We start from the raw sequence: 19103 nt of genomic DNA, 5'->3' as shown, positions 1-19103 counted from the left end.
ATACTGTCTCTGAGGTTTCTTCCAATTCTGACACTTTATAAATCTATAAGTTAAATGAAGTCATATTAACAGTGAAAGACAATAACTTCTAAGGCAGCCTCAACTATACATAACCCTGGATTCAAGTTTATTTAGGCACCAAGACCATGTCTGTTGGAAAGCAGTAGTTAAATGCAGAGTGGGGGAAGCTAAAACATCAAATTGCTGGAGAAGCCAAGAATCTTAATAAGATTTAGGTAGGTGAGAGATTGAGACCCAGTAGTACAGATTTTGTTTTGTTTCATGAAAGAAATCCTCTTTCCTCTCTTTGGGTTATGGCAGTGAAGTGAATGAACCTGTGATCTATCTAGAAGGCATAGAAATTGAATATATCCATTTTGGGGGCAGGGAGGAAACACAGTGGGCAGAGTCCTGGAATTGGGAAATCAGGAATTCCTGAATTTCAAATTTGTCCTCTGACACATACTAGTTTTGTGACCCTGGGTGAGTCACTTAATCCTGTTTGTGACAGTTTCTTATCTTTAAAATGGGCTAGAGAAAGAAATAGCAAATCATTCCAAGATCTTTGCCAAGAAAACCCCAATGGTGGGGGCAGCTGGATGGCTCAGTGCATTGAGAGCTAGGTCTAGAGATGAGAGATTCTGGGTTCTAATCTGGCTTCAGATACTTTCTAGCTGTGTGACCCTGAACAAGTCACTTAACTCCCATTGCCTAGTTCTTATCATTCTTCTGCCTTGGGACTAATACATAGTATTAATTCTAAGAGAGAAGATACGGGTTTAAAAAACAAAAACAATTGGGGTCATGAGGAATCATATGATTAAAAAACAATCGAACTGATATTATATACTGGTAATATAAAAACAATATTTAAAAATCTCTACCTTCAAGAAGATAATATTCTTTTGTAAAAAATAGCATGTACATGTGTAAATATATGTGTATAATTATCATTTATACTAAATATCACATAAATGATACTATATTTGTGTATTTAGGTATATATTTCTATGTATATTCACATAGGCCCCTTACCTTCTGTCTCATAATCAATTCAAGTATTGGTTCCAAGGCAGAAGGATACAGGCTAGGCAACTGGAGTTAAGTGACTTGCCCAGGATTACCCATCTAGGAAGTGCCTGAGGCCATATTCACTTTTGAACCCAGATCCTACTGACTCCAGGTCTGGTACTCTATCCACTGAGCCATCTGGCTGCTCCCATGTACTTACTTTATAAAGTAATTTCAGGAAGGGGCAATAATAGCTAAGTGAATCGGGAAATGTCTTCAGTAAAAGGTAGTGCTTTCCCTGAGCTTTGGAGACTAATAGAAGCTGAGGTGAAGAAGAGTTCTTTTCATTTGCTGGAAACTACTTGAGCAAAGTGATGATGAAGGGAGATGGAACGCTTTGTGTAAGGAACAGCCAGTAGAGAAATCTGTAAAAATCCCAGAAAAGTGGTGTAAGGCTTTAAATGTTCAAGTACAGATGTTTATGTTTTATTTCCAAAGGCACCGAGTTTCCTGAGAAGGGGACTGACCTAAACTGAACTGCTATAGGAATACCACTTTGGTGGTTTGTGTAGGATAGACCGAATACAAGTGGGACTTGAGGCAGGGAGTCCACTCAACATCTCTCGCTTATTTTAAGTGTCCAAATGCAACAATCGATAACCTGAAAAGTCATGAATCTTGACACAAGCTTTCACAGAAACTTGATTTTCGTCTCTGCAATATTATCTGTCCATCTTTTAAATGACTTGCAGCCCTCGTCTTTTTTTCTGGCTAGATTTTCTAGGATTCACAATCATAATTCAAGCCCTGCCACCCACAGGAAGAAAGAACTCTGCAAATACAATGTGTTTATAGTCATTTGTTTTTGAGCTACATATTTTAGTATTCTGAGAAAGGCATTAAAAAGCAACTAATAAGCAATTTGGCTGCTGACTTGGTTTTGACTCTCAGAGAGGATTTTGAGGGCATGATTCAACTAATGAAAGAGATCTCTGTCTTTCCTTCTTCCCCTAGCCACAGCCCTTTTATTCTGCTGAATTGCATAAACCATATAGCAATTCTAATGGAAAATATCTGCGTGGGATGGATTTTAGCCGTGTTTCCTAAAGCTGGAAAGGATGTGCATGTGTGTGTGTGTATGTGTGTGTGTTTAAGTATATATTTACAAGTCGGCTCCATGGAGATTGGCTGGTGCTGGCTACTTGGGGATCAAATAGAGATTTGAGATCTCAACTGTCTGCAGTAGAGGTTTCCTGTAAATCTGCTCCTATTCCATCCATGCACTTAAGACAGTGACAGATGCTCTGGCAGCTTTAACTACTCATTCACAATCTTTTTTGATATTTCTATTTGTCTGCTGAATTGTAGTTTCTACCATCCCTCCAGGCAGCTCTCAGAGTTTGAAATGTCCAGGGCTTTTCTTCTGTTTGGATGCAATGGAAGGTAAATAGATGACAGTTGTTTTATAGTCATGTCTGACTTTTTGTGATTAGCAGAGATACTGGAATGGTTCACCATTTTCTTCTTCACTTTATTTTTACTGATGAGGAAACTGAGACAAACAGGGTTAAGTGATTTGCTAGTAAGTGTCTGAGGCCAGATTTGAACTTAGGAGGAAAAGTCTTGCTGTTGCTAGGCTTGACTTACTCTAGGTGCAAAAAAAAATGATAGCGAGGGACAAAAATGAGAAGATATTCACCGTGGCATGGAGATCAGATGGAGACTTAAGAAGCCTTTTTCAAGTGGGCCGAATGAGAACACTGCAGCACTAATGTTGTGGCCGTGGGGCTCTCTGGGCCCCCTCTCCTTCAGGTTCCATTTCCTATATCTTAAATAAACTCCTGTGTTAATTAATTGATTGACAATGGAGTTGTTCTAAGGACAGATGGCCTTAGTTTTGTTGATACAGAGACACATTATGAGCTGCGTCACCCACTGAATAAAGGCCTAGGAAATTATTTATTTTGAGGGAGCCTTGATCTCTGATCCAGGGGTCTCTGACCTGGTTCCTATTCTTAATTCTGTCCTTCATTGTCTTTGTGATCTCACTTCTTTGAGCCCAATATATACAAGTGTAAATTAGGGATGACACAACCCATTAAGGGGTTGCAATGAGGAAAATGCTTTACTAACCATAAAACAGTACATACAGATATGATTGTGATTATTACTTAATTGAAATGTCATGGAGTAGAATTTAAATGGCACTGGACTGAGAATCATGAGATGTGGATTCAAAACCTCAAGCCCTTATTTATCCCACTTTTAATCTTGAGCAAGTCACTTTTCTTCATTTTAGATTCTTCATCTATTGTGTTAGTATGTATCTGAAGTGGGAAATATATCACCGTGGGTTCTATGTAGCCCACAACCCTCCTAAATGGACCTGAATCAGATTAAAATGGAATTGGGAAATATTTAACAAAATAAGCAAAAATACAATAAAACCTAGATATTATTGCTATGTAGTTTTCTAAGTCAATATACCACCTGCAAGGATCCTTTTATGAGTGTTAGTGATCTCCATTTCTCTTTGAGTTTGACATCACGGGTGTAAATTATCTCTAGGATTTCTTTTCTAGAATTAAATCCTAAGATCCCATATGCCTTTCAAGAGTTGGTAGCTCTGTGCCAGAGTATAAATGGAAAATTGCCAGGTAGCATGAGGATTGCTTTGTACTTTTGCAAAATTAGAGGAAAGGAGGCAGGAGCAGGTGCTCTAATTAAAGGATTATCTAATCTTGTGCATATAACCATTTCATGCCTGAAAGCCAGTTGGAATAATATATAAAGTTTTGGACCTGAATTTGGAAATATGTGAGTTCAAATCTGACTTCAGATACTTACTTGTGTATGACTCTGGGCAAATAACTTATCCTCTGACTGCCTCAGGTTCCTTAATTGTAAAAAGAGGATAATAATAGCTTCCCCTCCTAGAGTTGTCCTAAATATCAAATGAATTAATACCATCAATCCTCATCATTTGTGTATTAAACTTTTGCGACTTCAAGCATTCATATGATTTAATTAGTCACCCCATTTCCATTTTTGCGTTGGCAACAATGTACATTTATGGAGAGGTAAGATTTATTCATCGAGGTGGATAAGGGAAAACTTCATTTAGGAACCAATATGTTTCTGCAGAAATTTGGAGAATGGGGAGCTTGTCAGTAGATAGAGAGGAAATATCAGTGTGTGGAGGTGAAAATAGGAGTGTTTTAGGTTTTAGGTTAAGTTTTAGGAATATATATGTAAATATATATATATATGTATATGTATATACACACATACATATACATATATATATATATACATATACACACACATGCATAGGTAGGAAGATTCATTTACAGGCAATAGTAAGTGATCCAGTTTGGCTAGGGCATAGAACAAATGAGGAGAATTAATAAAAATATGACTATGTAGTAAGATTGAAACCAGAGGTTTGAATATCAGTCTATGGAGTTTGGATTTATAATTGTCCATTCCTTTCTGGCATCTTTTAAGCCAAAAGTAGCCCTTGGAAGTATAACTAGCAAATCTCTAATATTCCAGAGTAAATAGGTTGATTAATTCTCTTTTCCTTGAAACTAGAGACCTTAAAGACAAGTTTGCCTCCTTCACAGCATGATTGCCAGCTCTGTCTTCACTTCTAGACTTCCTTTATGGCAGTTACTAAGGCATGTTGTTTGCCAAACAACGGGTAATTGTTGACTAAGATTAAATAGTATCCTGCTACTCGTTCTCACAGAACTTGGTGACGGGGCACTAAGGAGCCTATCATCAAAGGGGAAGGGAAGAGGAGACGAAAACAGTGACAACTTAACCATGACCTTCTTTTCATGACCAAGGGGCAGGGCCCTCAGTGACACATGGAGATGTCCTTTTCCATGCCCTTACCAATTGCATGTCTACAGCTGGGAGTTTGATCACTTTCCTGTCTTTTAGAGGTATGGCTGGCAATCAGTTTCCAGAAAGTTCTTTATGTAAAACCAGGGACTTCGGCAGAGGGTGATCCCTCCCAATACAAAGATAATTCATTTCCCTTTTGTTTGGAAGCATCTAAGAGTTAGCTGAAATGTTGATTGCTTTAAAAAGCGTCAAGGGAGCAGAACATACATTTTTTTTAATATCATTATTGATGGTTTCATCAGTCACTCAGCCAATGACACATACTTATGTATGTCAGATGTTTTGGTAGATCCGATAGAATAATAAATTAAGAAAAAACTTACATATGTGATGATTGCAGATTATATGTAAATATGTCATTTTAAATTTCTGCCTTTTTACCCATAATGAAATCATGTGGCAAAAATTGTAATCCCAGTCTAATGACTCATTAAATAATTATCAATTAATAAAAAGTATTTATTAAGCCCTATTTGCCAGGAACTGGATTAAACCCTTGGTAAATGACAAAAGTGAAAACAGTGTCTGTCTGCTCTTAAAGAGATTAAATGTATTCATTCATTTATTGAATGAAACCTGAGATTTCATTGGTGTAATAACTTCCAAAGAGAAAATCTCCTTTACAAATGAAAATCTTTAACTTAGATTTTCTCCAACACAGAGGTTTAACTGCCTTGTAAAGAGTCACACAATCATGATGGGTAAAGAAGCGGTATTTTAAATTCATACCTTCTTGATTTCAAAGCTAGCTCTCTATTTACCAAAGTCCAGGCTGCCTTTGTTCCCCATCTATAAGACGGAGAAATTAACTGTTCTATCAGGATTAATGTGGAAAAAAGATTGAGAATTAATGAACAACATTAATTAGTTAAAAAAGAAAGCTAGTAAATAGCACCTTTCTTCCCCACTCTGGGCACACCCCAATGAATTAGTGGCGATTTAAATCTTAGAAGAGGAAAGAGTGATGGATAATAGTGGTAGAATATGTTCAAAAATCATCAAAGTCTCAGATAATGTCAGATTTAGCAATTATAAGATTGCTAACAAAACTGGAGAGAGGATTTTACAAGTAGAACTGTGTGATTAGAAATGAGATTGCCAATTGGTTGAGAAATAAATGGACAAAGTTTAAGTCATTAGTATAGAAAGCTTTTTTTCCCTAGAAGTTTGTCTATGAATTGGAGGAAAAATATAGGATTGATTTCATTACAAAAAAATCACAACCTTTCAGGACTAGCATGTATCTTAGGACATTTATTCCAACACACATGGAAAACAGTTTTCTCTACAACAGAGATGACAAGTCATTGTTCAGTTTTGTATGAAGACCACCATGAAAGGCAACTCACTACCTTTCAAGGCAACCCATTCCATGTTTAGAGAATTCTTATGTTAAGAATCTTTTCCTTTCTTCAAACCTAAATTTGACACTACAACTTTTCTCTATTGCTTCTAGTTAAAATTCTGCCTCCAAGTCCAAACAAAACAAATCCAAACTCTATTCCCCATTCAAGCCCTTCAAATGCTTAAAGACAGTTATTTTGTATATTAAGTCTTCTTTTCCCCAAGTTAAACATTTTTTTGTTTCAATGTGTGGTATGAATTCATCTCTCTGATCACACTCTATGGAATACTCTCCAATCCAGTAAAGTTCTTCCAAAATTGAATACAGGATACCAGATGAAGTGTGACCAGGGCAGAGGACCAACAGATTATCACCTCTTTATTTCAAGATGTGTTTGCTTTTAATGTATTCAACTAACACATTTATTTTTTGACAACTTCAGACTATCATTGATTCAGAACCATAGAATTATAAAACTTCAGATTAGGAAGGAATTTCAGGCGCCATCTTGTCCAATGCATGTATACTTTTCCTGACTTTAAGGGGCCAAACAGAGCAAGTCTGATTCTTTTACCACATACAGAGTATTAACTATGTGAAGACAGCTTCTGTGTTTTCTCTAAGTCTTATATTTTTGGTTTATTTTTGGTTTTATTATGAACTTAACAACAAATTAAATAATTCCTTTCTTCCATTCATTTTAAAAAGAAATTCCTTTGGGCAGCCAGGTGGCTCAATGGATAGAATATTGAACCTAGAAATGGAAGATCTTCATTCAAATGTGACCACAGGCACTTCCTAGATGTGTGGCCCCGGGAAAGTCATTTACTAACCCTAACCCTTACTGCTCTTTTCCCCTGGAACTGATATTTAGTATTAATTACTTATTTTAACATGCATTTATTATCAGATTCACCTACTGTACCCCCTACACAAACACTAAGGAACAGCAGTAACAAGTCCTAAAAATGAAACTCTTAATATGGACATGAATAGGTAAGCAAAACAAATTCACATATTAGACATTCCTGAAAAAATATGTCTCATTTTCCATTTTAAGTTCATTATCTCTCTCCTAAAAGAAGAATGACATGTTTCATTTTCAGTCCTTTGACTTTGTGATTTATCATTGTATTGATCAGAATTCCAAAATCTTTCAAAGTTGTCTTTCTCTATGATGTGGTTGTTAGTGAACAAATTTGTCTCTGAATTCTTACTTTACTCTGCATCACTTCATAGAGGTCTTCTTAAACAATTCATTTTCTGAAATGATCTACTTTGTCATTATTAATAGCAGAATAACAGTCTATTATATTTATGAAGAATATTGTATTTAACCACTCCCCCATAGGTCACCCTTCCAATTTCCAAAAAGAAATATTACAATGTGTGTGTGTTTGTATAGGTAAATATACAAATACACCACCACACACACATATATAAGAGCAGATGTGAAAAAAAGGAAAATGACAAATGTTGGAGAAGTGACTGGAAAACAGTCACAATAATATACCATTATTTTATTCTAGAATTTATTCATTCTGGAAATCAATTTAGAATTATATCCCCAATGCAACTAAAACTTTTGACCCAAATATAACACTACTAGGCCCATATCCCTGAAGAAATAAAAAAAAAGTAGAAATATATATATAATATATACAAGAGAATAAGAATAATGGATAATTAATAATAACTGAGGAAACAATTGGAGCATAAGTGATTTATTGGCAAGGCATTCAAAAAGAACTGATCAGTGGACTTCTCAGTCAGTCCAAAGATTCCTAAAACACAGCAAAAGATTTTATGCAAAAATTAATCAGATAAGACCAATGAATAAAAACAATTGACCAGGACACAGAGCAAGATATAAAATTAAATAATCTAATTTCTAATTGTGTGAGAGATTAGAGGTTTTCCAAGTTGGGAAGGGAAAGGAATAAAATTCAATAGATTTTGGAGGGGAATTAGTAGGTTTCAGGCTCCTCTTTTAAGTAAATGAAAAGATATTGATTAATTGCATCTACCTACATATATTAAACAATTTGATGGTTCATATAATCTAGTTATTCATAGACGAATAACAGAAAAAAACAAAATGGAGGGGAATACATGCAGCAGCACAAGATGAAATTAGTGTTCATAAGAAAGAATCTGATTGGTCCTTCTGATTCTCACACTAAACTAATAGCATTTTCTACATGGTTCTTCTCTTCTCTTGTCTATCTACATACACACACACACACACACACACACACACACACACACATATACTTATAGATATACTGAGAGAGATTTCTTTGGGAGTTTTAGACTAGTAATGGTATAGCTGGATCAAAGAGTTCATAGTTTAGTAACTGCTGTCCAGAATGGTTGGATCAATTCAATGGCTCTTTTAACAGAGTATTAGTGTGACTTTTCCAGTCACTTTTTTGATATTTGTCATTTTCCTCTTTTGTCATCTGCCAATCTGATATGTATGCTAGGTATAGTATCAAAGTTGATTTAATTTGCATTTCTCTAATCACTAGTGAAGTGAGGCATTTTAAAATATAATTCTTGATAGCATGGATATTTTTACTTTGGAAAGTGATATGTTCTTTGATCACTGTTCTATTAGGTAATGACACTTTGTTTTATAAATATGCACCACTTGAATATAAAGCTTAGATTTGTCTTGTGTCAAAGAAATTTGCAATAACAATTTTCACATTTACCTTTTCCCTTTTAATTTTAACTAAATTATATAAAATTTATGTTTTTTGCAAAAATGTAATAGAAATTATTCCTTTTATTAAAGAAAGAGATTCCAAGGGTACTTCTTTTTTATTATTGAAAATATGTTATGTAGTTTTAACATTGTTCCTTAAATGTTTGATAAATTTTATGTGAAAGTTGTTCTGGTCTTAGGGATTTTTCTCTGGGAGTTCATTTGTTGGCTTTTTCAATGTCTTTTTTTGATATTGGGTTATTGAAATAATCTATTTTTTCCTCTAATAACCTGGGTAGTTTACATATTATTAAGCATCATTTCTTTTGTTATCAATTTTATTAGCATATGATTGTTTCTGATGATTTCACTTATTTCTTTTTTACTCGATGAGTTCTCCTTTTTAATTTTTAATGCAATTTATTTTTCCTCACTCCTTAAAAAATTGATTAGTTGTTTTTTTCTATTAGATTTTTAAAAGTCCCTTAGTTTATTTATAAATTAAGTCAATTTTTTTGCTTTCAATTTAATTATTTCTTAAAAATTAGGACTTTTGTAAGTAGTTGAGGATTTCTATTTGTTTAAGTTCTTTTTTGTTTGTTTTTCCTTTCCGTTTCAATTCATTGGCTTGTTCTTTCTTTTGTTAAGGAAAGCATTTAAAGAAACAAAATTCCCCCTAAGAACAGTTTTAGTTATATAAATTCTTGTATTCTATCTCCTTATTTTCTTTTTCTTTGATGAAATTTTCTACTGTTTCTAACATTCATTCTTCAAAATTATATTATTTTATCTCCAATTATTTATTAATTCTCTTTTCAAGGTAATCCCCTCAAATATACATTTTTTAATTGTGATCAAAAATAATTTTTTTATATCACTGCTTACCTACTTTTTGGAGAGATCTTTATTCCCTTTTGATTGTTTTGTTTGGTTGTTTCAGCCATGTTGTACTCATCATGACCCTCATTTGAGTTTTTTTAGTAAAGACACTGGAGTGGTTTGCCATTTCTTTCTCATTTTACAGATGAGGAACTAAGGCAGTGATTCCCAAAGTGGGCACCACCACCCCCTGGTGGGTGCTACAGCGATCCAGGGGAGCAGTGATGGCCACAGGTACATTTATTTATCTTTCCTATTCATTGCTATTAAAATTTTAAAAATAATTAATTTCCAGGGGCTCTAAACCACTGAACCAAGGCAAATAGAGTTAAATGACATGCCCAGTGTCCCACAGCTAGTAAATGTCAGAGACCAGAATTGGACTCTGGAAGATGAGTTTTCTTGACTACAGGCCCAGAACTCTATTTACTTTACCCACCTAGCAGCCCTTATTCCACTTTAATACATGGTCAGTTTTTGCACAGTTGCCTATATAATTGAGATATATTTAAATTCCTTTCTACTCCTATTTCATAATAATAAGAGATGTATCATCTCTAAGTTTTCTAAAGTTCTATTTAGGTGCTAAAATTCTTTCTTTTTTTGTTTTTAGTCAGAATTGTCTAGGATTGAAAAAGGTATATTAAAGCCTCATACTAATATGGTTTTACCAACTATTTAAAATTCTAATATGATTAATTTTTCCTTAGAATGCTATGCAATTTGGCACATATATATTAAGTATTGATTTGTCTCCAATGTTGTCTTTAACCCCAATGTAATTTCCCTTATCTTTTTTATGGTGTTTATATTTGTCATACTCTTACCTGAAATTATGATTGCTATCCCTGGTATTTTTAAAAAACCCTTCTATCTTTGAATCAATATTATATATTGGTTCCAAAGTAGAATAGTAGTAAGGGTTAGGGAGTTACATGACTTGCCCAAGGTCACACAGGTCACACAGAGACTTCCCATCTCTATGCCTGGCTCTCATCAAACTACAGACACCTCTGGCACCTAACTATAGACATCTTTGGCATTTTAATTCAGTTGAAACATAGTCCTTAATTTTGACTCTATGTTAGTGTTTCAAGAATATTTCTTGTAAACAATATATTATCAGATTCTATTTTCTAATTTATTATAATATCTTCTTCCATTTTATACAAGAGGCCATCTCATTCATGTTTAATTAATAAAGTAGCATTTATTAAATTTCTAATGTGTTCCAGGTACTGTGATAATTTCTAAGAATATAAAAATTTCCCCCATCCTCAAAAATAGTTTCTGCTCTGAGAGAGCTCACAATTCAATGGAGGAGACAATGAGCAAACAATTATATACACACAATACATGTAGATGATAAATTGTGGATTATTTGTTAGGGATAAAACTAAGATTAAGGAGAACTAGGAAAAGTTTCTTGTAGAAGGTAGGACTGTGGCTGAGATTAAAAGGAAGTTAGGGAAGCCAGATAGTGGAGATAAGGAAAAAGAGTATTACATGAAGGACAAACAATGGAAAGGCTTATGGTCAGGGGATGGAGTATCCTGTGAAAGGAACAACAAAGAAACCAATGTCATTGGACAGCAGACTATATAGAGCAGGGAAAGACAGAAAAGGTTTGAAAGGGCCAGTTTATGAAGAGTATATCCAATTTAGTAATTTTTTGTTATTCTAAATTGTTTTCCAGAGTGGCTAGAATAATTCATAGTCAAAGCTCTGATGGATTTCTGTTTTTCCCATAATTCCTCCTGATGATCTAATTAGTATAACATGAAACCTCAATGTTGCTTTAATTTCCATTTCTCTATGTATTAATAAGATGTGATATTTCCCATGTAGTTGTAAATAGCTTGGATTTCTTTTGAAAACCATCAAAAAAAGAAATTGAAGAAATCAGAATCAGAATGGGAAAAGAGATAATAAAATCATCTCTTTTTGCAGATGATATAATGGTAAAGTGGAAAATCTTAGAGATTCAACTAAAATGTTAGTTGAAATTATCAATAATTTTAGCAAATTAGTAAGATATAAAATAAACTCATATAAATCAAAAGCATTTTTATATATTACTAATGAAGTCATACATGAAGAGAATACTCCATTTAAAATACCACTAATAGAAAAAAATCCCTTGGAATACAGCTGCCAAAAAACCTAGGAATTGCATAAACATAATTATAAAACACTTTCTACAGACTTCCAGGTTAAGATGGCAGCAGAGTAAAAAGCAGCTGCTTAACTCTCCTAACCAACACATAAAGGACTCCTCAAGATGATATAAAAACAAATCCAGACAAATGAAGGGCGCAGCATTGAAGGGTCAAAGCCAGTGCACAAGAGCTAGAGCAAGTTTGGGGGCATCCATTAAGTCCTTGGCAGCTACCTGGAACCATAAGGACCTGCTCCTGAGAGCAGCAAGACTTAAGACCCCAAGAGGCTAAAGAACACGCAGACTTTGAACACAGACCTTGAGCATAGGCTCAGACGCAGGCACAGACTTGGATCCTGAGCTCAGGCATGGATGCGGATCATGAGCATAGATGGGGACCTTGGGTGGGGACCCAGTGCAGAGGGGTACTTGACTGTGGAAGTAGATCCCTGAGACTGTTAAAGGAGCTTCAAAGCAGAGGAACAAGCAAGGGGACCACCAGGAGGCTTGACCCTGAGAACAACTAGACCTGAGACCTCAGGAGCCTAAAGAGTGCAGACAGATCCTGGGTGTGAGGATAAACCTGAGAGGGCACGTGACTCACAATGGCAAGCCATCCACAAGAACCCAAAAAGAGAAAGATCAACAAGAAGAAATCTTTAACACTTGACATCTTTTACACAGAGAAAATCCAGACAACAGAGCAAAGAGCAGAGGAGAACAAACAATCATATCCAAACTTTCCAAAAATAATGAAAACTGGTCACAAACTCTTGAAGAGTTCAAATCTGAGATGATGAGAAAGATGGAAAAGATTTGGTGAGAGAAGTGGAAAATAGCTCAAAAGGAAATTAACAGGTTAGAAGCCAGAAACTCCCAATTGGAGAAAGATGACCCAAAATCAAACAAAATGGTAAGCAAATTGAAAACCAAAATCAGGCAAGAAAATAACAGTTTAAAAGGCAGAATTTCACAGTTGGAAAGTGAGGCAAGTAAATTCAAGACCAGAAATGACCAGATTGAAAAGGAAAACCAGTCTCTAAAGGTATTGAGTAATTAGAAGCTAATGATCTCTCAAGACTGCAAGAACAAATAAAGCAAAGTCAAAGGACTGATAAAATAGAAGGAAACAGGAAATATGTCAATGAGAAATTGACAGATCAAGAAAACAGGTCTAGAAGAGACAATTTGAGAATGATTGGTCTCCCTGAAAAAGCAGAAATTAATAGAAATTTGGATGAATATTTACAAAAATATAAATTGCCTAGATTAACAGCAGAAAAAATAGAATACCTAAATAATCCCATATCAGAAAAAGAAATTGAACAAGCCATCAAAGAACTCCCCAAGAAAAAGTCGCCAGGACCTGATGGATTCACAAGTGAATTCTATCAAACATTCAAAGAACAACTAATCCCAATATTATACAGATTATTTGAAATAATAAGCAAAGAAGGAGTCCTACCAAATTCCATTTTTTTGACAGAAATATGTTACTGATTGCAAAGCCAGGTAGATCAAAAACAGAGAAAGAAAACTACAGACCAATTTGCCTAATGAACATAGATGCAAAAATCTTAAATAGAATACTAGCAAAGAGACTCCAGCAAGTGATCAAGAGTATTATTCACCTTGATCAGGTGGGATTTTTATGAGGAATGCAAGGATGGTTCAACATTAGGAAAACCATCCACATAATTGACCATATCAATAATCTAACATACACAAATCACATGATTGTCTCAATAGATGCTGAAAAAGCCTTTGACAGAATACAGCACCCATTCCTATTGAAAACCCTGAAAAATATAGGAATAGAATGTCCTTTCCTAAAAATAATAAACAATATATACCTAAAATCATCTACAAGCAACATATGCAATGGGGATAAATTAGAAGCATTCCCAGGAAGATCAGGAGTGAAACAAGGATGCTCATTATCACCTCTATTATTTAACATTGTACTAGAAACACTAGCAGTAGCAATTAGAGAAGAAAAAGAAATTGAAGGTATCAAAATAGGCAATGAGGAGACTAAGCTATCACTCTTTGCAGATGATATGATGGTCTACTTAAAAATTCCTAGAGAACCAACTAAGAAGCTTGTAGAAATAATCAACAACTTTAGCAAAGTTGCAGGATAAAAAATAAATACAAATAAATCATCAGCATTTCTATATATTTCCAACACATCACAGCAGCAAGAGGTAGAAAGAAAAACACCATTTAAAATCACCTTAGATAATATAAAATACTTAGGAACATATCTACCAAAACAAACACAGAAATTATACAAAAACAACTACAAAACACTTTCCAAATAATTAAAACTAGATCTAAACAATTGGAAAAACATTGATTGCTCATGGGTAGGACGAGCTAACATTATTAAAATGATCATTCTAACCATAATAATTTATCTATTTAGTGCCATACCTATCAAACTACCAAAAAACTTTTTTAATGAATTAGAAAAAAACCAAAACAAACTTCATTTGGAATAACAAAAGATCAAGAATATCAAGGGAAATAATGAAAAAATGTGAAGGCAGGTGGCCTAGCAGTACCAGATATTAAACTATACTATAAAGCAGTGGTCATCAAAATCTAATGGTACTGGCTAAGAGACAGAAGGGAGGATCAGTGGAATAGTCTTGGGGTAAGTGACGTCAGCAAGGCAGTGTATGATAAACACAAAGAGCCCAACTTTTGGTACAAAATTCCACTATTTGACAAAAACTGCTGGGAAATTTGGAAAACAATATGGGAGAGATTAGGTTCAGATCAACATCTCACACTCTACACCAAGATAAGTTCAGAATGGGTGAATGACTTGAATATAAAGAGGGAAACTATAAATCAATTAAGTGAACACAGAATAGTATACCTGTCAGATCTCTGGGAAAAGAAAGATTTTTAAACTAAGCAAGAGTTAGAGAAAATTACAAAATGTTAAATAAATGATTTTGATCATATTAAATTAAAAAGCTTTTGTACAAACAAAAGCAAAATCAGAAGAGAAACAACAAATTGGGAAAAAATCTTTATAACAAAAAACTCTGACAGGGGTCTAATTACTCAAATATACAAGGAGTTAAATCAATTGTATAAAAAATCAAGCCATTCCCCAATCGATAAATGGGCAAGGGACACAAATAGGCAATTTTCAGATAAAGAAATCAAAAGTATGAATAAGCACATGAGAAAGTGTTTTAAATCTCTAATAATTAGAGAAATGCAAATCAAAACAACTCTGAGGTATCACCTCACACCTAGCAGATTGGCTAAAATGACAAAAGGGGAGAGTAATGAATGTTGGAGGGGATGTGGTCAAATTGGTATATTAATGCATTGCTGGTGGAGTTGTGAACTGATCCAACCATTCTGGCTTGCAATTTGGAACTATGCTCAAAGGGCTATAAAAGAATGCCTGCCTTTTGATCCAGCCATACCTTTGTTCAGTTTGTACCCCAAAGAGATCATAGATAAACAGACTTGCACGAAAATATTTATAGCTGCGCTTTTTGTGGTGGCAAAAAACTGGAAAGAAAGGGTATGCCCTTCAATTGGGGAATGGCTGAACAAATTGTGGTATATGCTGGTGATTGAATACTATTGTGCTCAAAGGAATAATAAACTGGAGGAATTCCATGTGAACCAGATAGACCTCCAGGAATTGATGCAGAGCGAAAGGAGCAGAGCCAGAAGAACATTGTACACAGAGACCAATACATTGTGGTAAAATAGAATGTAATGGACTTCCTTCTGTACTAGCAGCAATTTAGTGACCCAGGACAATTCTGAGGGGCTTATGGAAAAGAACGCTACCCACATTCAGAGGAAGAACTGCAGGATTGGAAACACAAAAGAAAAACAACTGCTGGAACACATGGTTTCAGGCGCACATGATTAGGGATCTAGACTCAAGACTAGCAGACCAATGCAACTATCAACAATTTGGAAATAGGTCTGGATCAATGACACATGTTAAAACCATTGGAAATGCGTATCAGCTATGGTGGGGGTAGGGGGGCGAAGGGGGGTGAAGGGGAAAGTAAGAGCATGAATCATGTAACCATGTTAACTTTTCTTAAAATAAAAATTATCAAATGTTAAAAAAAAACACTTTCTATACAAATAAATTTGGATCTATGATTGGAGAAATGTTAATTGTTTCTGAATGGACAGAGATAATATAATTAAAATGGCAATCCTACCTGAACTGATTTGTTTCTTCAATGCCAACCAATTAAATTACCAAAAAATGATTTTTGAGCTAGAAAAAATAATAACATAATTAATTTGGAAGTAAAAAGATCAAAATATCAAAGAATTAAAGAAAAAAGTAAAGGAAGGAGTTCTAAGAATACCAGATTTAAGTTGTATTATAAAACAGTCATTATCAAAACTATCTGGTATTGACTAAGAAGGAAAAAGGACAGACATGCAATAAATAGTAATAAAAGATTATAGTAACCTTGTATTTGACAAAAGTATAGATCTAGGTTTTTGGGATAAGAAATCACCATTTGTTAAAAATTGCCAGGACAAATCAAAGTAGTTTGGCAGAAACTAAGTAAAATAGATCCATATGTTACACCTTTCAACAAGATAAGATGAAAATGTAAGAATGACCTGGTCACAAAAGAGGATATAAGAAATTTAGAAAAACAGGGGATTATATTAAGTGTCAGATTCATAGATTGGAAAGGATGAGTCAAGAGATGGAGAGTTTTTTGGGATATAAACTTGAGTACATTAAGCCAAAAAAGTTTTAAACAAAACCCCCTCCCCCCAAAAAAGTCAAATATTGTCTAGATTAGAAGGAAAGAAGAAAATTGGGAAAAAAAATTATAGATAGCATCTCAATTAAAGATTTCATTTCTAAAATATAGAGAGAACTTTATCAAATTCAAGAACAAGAGCCATTGCCCTGTTGATAAATGGGCAAAAGATGTGGCCATTTTCAGATGAAGAAATCAAAGGCATGTATAGGTATATTTAAAAAAGTCTTTTTTCACTACCAATTAGAAAAATGCAAACTAAACCAATTCTAATTATATCCATCAGATTAGCTAAAATGACAAAAGGACAAAATAAATGTTGGAGAGGATGTGGAAAAATGGAGACACAAATACACTCTTGGTGGAGATATGAATTGATATAACCATTTTGGAGAGCAACTTGGAATTACACCCAGAGAATTATAAAACTATGTATATATATATATATATATATACACCTTTAGGGTTCCCAAAGAGATCAGGGAAAAAAGAACCTATATATTCCAAAGTGTTTAGAGTAGGTTTGTGTGTGTGTGTGTGTGTGTGTGTGTGTGTGTGTGTGTGTGTGTGTGTGTTGGCAAAGAACTGGAAATTGATGGGATGCCCATTAATTGGGGTATGGCTAAACAAATTGTGATATGTGATTATGATGGAATACTGCAGTGCCATAAGAAATGATGAGTGGCTAATTTAAAAAAACAACAACTTGGAAAGAACTATATGGGATAATGAACAGCAAAATGAGTAGAACCAAGAGCATATTATAAACAGCTACACATTTCATATTTAAGCCATTACTCGTGATATCACCTTCAGAGAATGAATTGAAAAATGGAATCATGACATTATCTATCTTTCTATCTATCTATCTATCTATCTATCTATCTATCTATCTATCTATCCACGTATCTGTCTGTCTGTCTGACTGTCTGCCTGACTGTCTCCCAGATGATGCCTTCTATTATGTAGGGAAGGTAGAGAGGGGCTAGGACACATGTAAATAAATTCTATTAATAAAAAAAAAATAAAAGAAAATCATCTATTGGCATACTTTTAACTTATTTCTATTGAAGAATACCTCTTGTTTTTCTTATATGTTTCAATAAATTCCTGATATACTTTGAAAATTATACCTTTATCAAGGAAACTTGCTGCAAAATTTTCCCCATATTCCTTGTAACAGTTAACTGTTTGCATCCTAATTTTAACTTCACTGGATTTTTTTGCTCCAAAGTGTGAATGTGATATAATAAGACCTCTCAATTTCGTCTTCCATAGTGCTCTTCTATTCTCACTTTAATCATAAATATTTTCCTATCCATAGGTCCTAAAAGTATTTTCTCTTTGCTCTTCTTTAAAAATGTTTATTATGTAACGTTTTGTCTCAAAGTGATACAACACTGGGCACTTGTATAAGTTTGCTTCTGAATGTTTTGTACCTATCTTTTCCATTGGTTAACCTCACTATGTTTCTACAAATAATTTTTAACAGTTTCTCATTTGTAATACAGGCTGAAAACTGGCAGCATTAAACCTACTTTTGTCTTTCACTTTTTTTGTTTTCCTTGATTTGCTTTTTTCCCTATATATGAGGTATATTTTTTTAGTTGGTTTTCTGATAGGTATGCCATCAAATAAGTAAATTAATTTAAATAACACTATTGTTTTTATTATATTGACAGCCTACTCATTAAAAATGACTGGTCCTCAGGTTATTTAGTGCAACTTCTAAAAACAGTGTTTTATAGTTGTATTCATATAATTCTGTGATAGTAATTAAACTTACAAATATTTTATGCATTCTGTAGAAATAATAATTCATGTAGATTTATTTTGAACTGCAACTTCTCAAAAATTTCTCTTGCAGCTATTTTTAGTTGACTCAGCATTCTCTAAGAAAACTAGCATTCAGTAAACAATAGATTTATTTTTTTCTTTCCCTATTCCTATTCTATTGCTTTATTTTTTCTTTATTGCTGAACCTAGCAGTTGTAGCTCTATGTCAAATAATAGAGGTGATAGAAGACATCTTTGATTTACTTCAGATCTTATTTTAAAAAGGCTTCTAGATAATTCCCATTATATTTAACGATGGTTCTTGATTTTACATAGATAATATTTTTGAAATTGAAGAAGATGTTCTTTATTCCCATGTTTTCTAGTGTTTTAATACAAATGCATATTGTTTTGTCAAAAAAATCTAATTTTAAAAAATATAATAATATGATTTTACTATTATCAGCAATTTTGTTTATAATTTTCCAAATATTAAACCAAACCTAAATTCTACATAGTAATAGTTGG

Source organism: Gracilinanus agilis, chromosome 2, assembly GCF_016433145.1.
Source record: "Gracilinanus agilis isolate LMUSP501 chromosome 2, AgileGrace, whole genome shotgun sequence".
NCBI lineage: Eukaryota > Metazoa > Chordata > Mammalia > Didelphimorphia > Didelphidae > Gracilinanus > Gracilinanus agilis.
Note: the sequence above shows the minus strand (reverse complement) of the source record.